At 33.0% G+C, this 5,191-nt stretch overlaps 1 pseudogene; it reads left to right on the top strand.

Annotated features, from left to right (window-relative positions):
- Positions 1 to 3,041: 3,041 nt before the first annotated feature.
- Positions 3,042 to 3,142, top strand: LOC136128680 (U6 spliceosomal RNA; annotated as a pseudogene).
- Positions 3,143 to 5,191: the final 2,049 nt, after the last annotated feature.

Genomic DNA, 5,191 nt, shown 5'->3' with positions numbered 1-5,191 from the left:
GTGGAGGTCCTACCTCTGCAGAAGACTGCCTTATTGTATTATGTGATGATTTTGATGAGGAGCACGGTCAAAGGGTGACATTTTTTTTCTCCTCCTCCTAGTCTTTGGATTCCAGACTCCTATACACATAAACCAACCTCTGCAGCGGGTGCTTGAAGGTCTAGAGATGGTTTGAAGCAATAATTAGTTTCCTATAGTGCAAGTTCGGGGCTTTGCTTATTTTCATTAATAAGACTGGATTACAAAAAAAATAGCTTGTCATGTCAATCGCAAACTCCCTAAAATGGATAACCAACAAGGACCTACTGTATAGCACAGGGAACTCTGTTCAATATTATGTAACAACCTAAATGGGAAAAGAATTTGAAAAAGAATAGATACATGTATATGTATAACTGAATCATTTTGCTGTATACCTGAAACTAACACAACATTGTTAATCACCTATGCTCCAATATAAAATAAAAAGTTAAAAAAGGAAGATAGCTTATGCTTTCCTTCTCATTTGGTGATAAAGATTACAGCAGAAATGAATGAAATAGAGAATAGGAAAAACAATAGAGAAAAATCAATGAAATAAAAAATTGGTTCTTTGATAAATTAACAAAATTGGCAAAAATTAGCCTTGATTGACCAAGGGAAAAAGAGGACTCAACTTATTAAAGTCAGAAATGAAAGTGGGGACATCACTACCAACTTTACAGAAACAAAAAAAGATTAAAAGGAAATAATATGGACAATTATATGCCAATAAATTAGATAAGTTAGATTAAATGGACCAATTCCTACAAAGGCACAAACTACCAAAACTGACTCAGTAAGAAATACAAAATCTTAATAGACCTGTAACAAAAGATAAATAAAGAAAAAAATTTAGTTGGTAACCAAAAAAACTATACACACAGAAAAGTCCAGGCCTAGACAGTTTTACTGGTGAATTTAACCAAACATTTAAAGAATTAATGCCAATTCTTTATAAACTCTTCCAAAAAATAGAAGAGGAGTGAACAAGTTCAACTCATTTTATGAGACCACTTTTATGCTGATACCAAATCCAGAAAAAGACATCAGAAGAAAGGAAAACTATGGACTAATATCTCTTTTGAATATAGATGCAAGTCCTCAACAAGATACAGCAAACCAAATCTGACAACATATTAAAAGGATTATATACCTTGACCAAGTGGGATTAATGCAAAGTTGGTTTTTACATCTGAAAATTAATTAATGTAATATGTAATATTAATAAAGAACAAAGCACCACATGATCATCTTAGTAGATGAAGCAAACCCATTTGACATAATCCAATACCCTTTCATGATAAAGGCACTTTAAGAAATAGAAGGGAACTTTCTCAATCCAATAAAGGGCTTCAGAGAAAAGTCCACAGCTAATATCACACTTGTTGATGAAAGACTGAAGACTTTTCGCCTAAAGTCAGGAACAAGACAAAGATATCTGCTCTCATCACTTCTAGTGTACATTGTGCTGGGGATTCTAGCCAGTGCATTTAACCAAGAAAATGAAATTAAAAGGCTTCAGGATTGGAAAGGAAGAAGTAAAACTGTTTCTATTCACAGATAACGTCATCTTGTATTTAGAAAATCCTAAGCAATCCACTAAAAACTATTAGAAGTGATAAATTCAGAAAGATTACAGGTTATAATATTAATATACAAAAATCAATTGTAGATAGGGGTAGGGGATTAATAGGTACAAACTACTATGTATAAAACAAACTATAAAGATATATTGTACAGCAGAGGGAATATAGCCAATATTTTATAATAACTTTAAATGGAGTATAATCTATGAAAATTTTAAATCACCATGTTGTACACCTGAAACTAATATAACATTATAAATCAACTATACCTCATTTAAAAGCATTAATTGTAATTCTATACACAAGCAATGAATAATCTTAAAATGACATGAAGAAATTTATTTACAATAGCTTAAAAAAGAATAAAATATGATAAATTTTACAAAAGAACTGTAAAACTTATACTCTGCTATCTGTAAAGCATTGTTAAAAATAATTAATGAACATGAAAATAAATGGAAAGACATTTTATGTGCATGTGTCAGGAGACAATGTTGGTAAAATGGCAATACTCCCCCAATTGATCTACAGATTCGATGTAATCCTTATCAAACTTACACTTGGTTTCTTTGCAAAAATTGACAAGCTGATCATAAAATTCATATGGAGATTTGAGAAAGCTAGAAGAGTCAAAATAATCTTGGAAAAGAAGAACAAAGTTGTAAGTTGAAGGACTTACACTTCCCAATTTCAAAACTTACTGTAAAGCTACAATAATCAAGACAGTGTGGCAGTGGCATAAGGACAGACATATAGATCAATAGAGTAGAATTAAGGGTCCAGAAATAAACCCTCCATTTATAGTCAATCGACTTTTGACAAAGGTACCAAAAAAAATTAAGTGGGGGAAAGAATAGTCTTTTCAATAAATGATACTGGGACAACTGAATATCTGCACGCAAAAAAAAAAAAAAAAAAAAGAAGTTGGACCTATACTTCACATCATATACAAAAATTAAGTAAAAGTGCATCATAGACCTAAATGTAAGAACTAAAAATATAACACTCTTAGAAGAAAATGTGGGCATAGATCTGTAACCTTGGATTTGGCAATGGTTTTTGAAATATAAAAACAGAAGTACAAGGAACAAAAGAAAAAATGGACTAATTGGACTTTATCAAAACTAAAACTTTTGTACTGCAAGAAACATAATCAAAAAAGTGAAAAGACATCCCAGTGAATGGGAGAAAATATTTGCAAATCATAAATCTAATAAGGGACTTGCATCTAGAATACCTAAAGGACTCTTACAACTCAAAAATAAAAAGACAAATAATCTAATTTTAAAAATCACAAAGGGTCTGAATAGACATGTCTCTAAAAAAGATATACAAATGGTAAATCAAAACCATACATAATGGGATACCACTTCATATATATATATATATATATATATATATATATATATATATATAAAATAAAAATATGGGTAAGTTCTTGCTTGGGAGGCACATATACTAAAGTTGGAATGACACAGAGAAGATTAGCATTGCCCCTGTGCAGGGATGACACGAATTTATGAAGAGTAAGTATTGGAGAGAATATGGAGAAATTAGAACCCCCATATGCTGCTGTTAGGAATGTAAAATTGTACGCTTTGGAAAACAACCTGGAAATTCCTCAAAAGGTAAACATATAGTCACCCTATGACCCAGCAACTCCATTCCTACACCCAAGAAAACATATGTTCACCAAAAAATGTTGTCCATGAAAGATCAGAGCAGCATTCTTCATAATATCCAAAGAATAGAAATAACCCAAATGCCCATCAGCTGATGAATGGATAAATAATAAGTGGTATAGCCACACAATGGAATATTATTTGGCAATAAAAAGGAATAAAGTACTGACACATGCTACAAAAGAGATGAATCTTGAAAATATATTAAGCAAAAGAGGCCATAAACAAAAGACCACATATTGTTTGATTGATATGAAATGTCCAGAAAAAATTCATACAGACAGAAGTAAATCAGTGGTTATCTAGGGCTGGGAGTGTTTGTGAAGTGATACCTAAAGAGAACATGGTTTCTTTTGGAGTGATGAAAATGTTCTAAAATTTATTGTGCTGTTGTTCACACAGCTCTGAGAATATACTAAAAACCATTGAATTGTACACTTTAAATGAGTGAATTGTGTGGTATGTGAATTATATTTTGATAAACCTGCTACAAAAAAAGTTAATAATATATTAACTGTAGACTACACTCATTGAAGAAGAAATTAATGAATTGAAAGACAGACCTGAGAAAATCACTCTGAATGCAACACAGAAACAGAAAACATGAAAGAGATACATTGTTTGAGAATCTCTGTCATATATCTTAGTGGAGTGCCAGAAAGAGAATATAAAGAATAAAGGAAAAGAAGATACTAAAAAAAATTGATCATGGCTAAGTAGTTTCCATGACTTAAGATAAACCAAAAGCCCGAGTCTGAAGGAGCTCATGGAGAAGGAGCAGTTGCAGAATAGGCAAAAAGAAAACCTCAAATGCTGATCAACAGAAAAATCATATTGCTTATAAAGGAATGATATTTAGACTGACAAAACAATTCTGTTCAGTATCAGTGGGTGCCACAAAGCAAAGAAACATCTTTCAAGTGCTGAGAAAAAAATCAGCTTTTACCTAAAACTCTAACTATTTAGCCTACCATTGAAGAATTAAAATAGAAACATCCCAGACATCTAAAAAGTAATTTTTACTACACATAGCTCTTTGCTTTTGAACTACTGATTGATCTAATTCAGCAAGAAGGAAATTAAACCTGGAAGAAATCTATGGAGTCAAGAAGCAATAGTAAACAACAAAAGTGTACATGTGCTGAATAAAATAAGAATGTCACCAAGCCCCATCCAACCATCTTATATTTCATATCAAGGTATCAGGAAATATGAGCAAACTTGATGTTGAACAGATTTGGAGTCTTAGGCTATATTGAGAATCTTTTTTTCTGGCTTGAAAAGATTGAATTTTTTAAGATGGAACTGAGATATATTTAACATGTTCCTCAGGTGTGTGTGTGTGTGTGTGTGTGTGTGTGTGTGTGTGTTTCAGGGAGACGCATGTCCAGTTTGCTAACAGGTCTTCCCTGTCTCCACTCAGGGAATTTGTGGTCACAGAAGACCAAATTATTGAAATGCAGGGATCAGAGCTGCCCCCATGGTTCTTCACCCACTCTCTCCCTTCTCCAGGTCTTACACTTCACTCTTCTCACTCCCATTCCCTTTTCTCTATCCCTATTGGCAGTGACCCCTTCACTGATTGCTAGACACTGGGTGAGGAGCAAAAAAGCTGTTTAGTATATCCATGTGGTGAGACCATTTTGGCAATTAGTTACATCTAATCTAGAGTCACTGACAACGATTCAACCTGAATTTTTGCCTCTTTATACACAGCTTGAATATGAGATGAACCGGCCACTGTTGGCCAGACTTTGGAGAAGCAAGTCTCTTGTAAATTACACAATGTACCTAGCTCAAAGTCTTGGAGAATACATGGATCATTGCTCTTCTAAAATGAATGTGATGCTGCTAAGTGCTTCTTCGGACCATCCACCAATTCCCTTTTGGGAAAACCCACTC

Source organism: Phocoena phocoena, chromosome 9 (assembly GCF_963924675.1).
Source record: "Phocoena phocoena chromosome 9, mPhoPho1.1, whole genome shotgun sequence".
In the NCBI taxonomy this organism is placed as follows: domain Eukaryota; kingdom Metazoa; phylum Chordata; class Mammalia; order Artiodactyla; family Phocoenidae; genus Phocoena; species Phocoena phocoena.
This window is presented reverse-complemented; position numbering and strand designations above follow the sequence as displayed.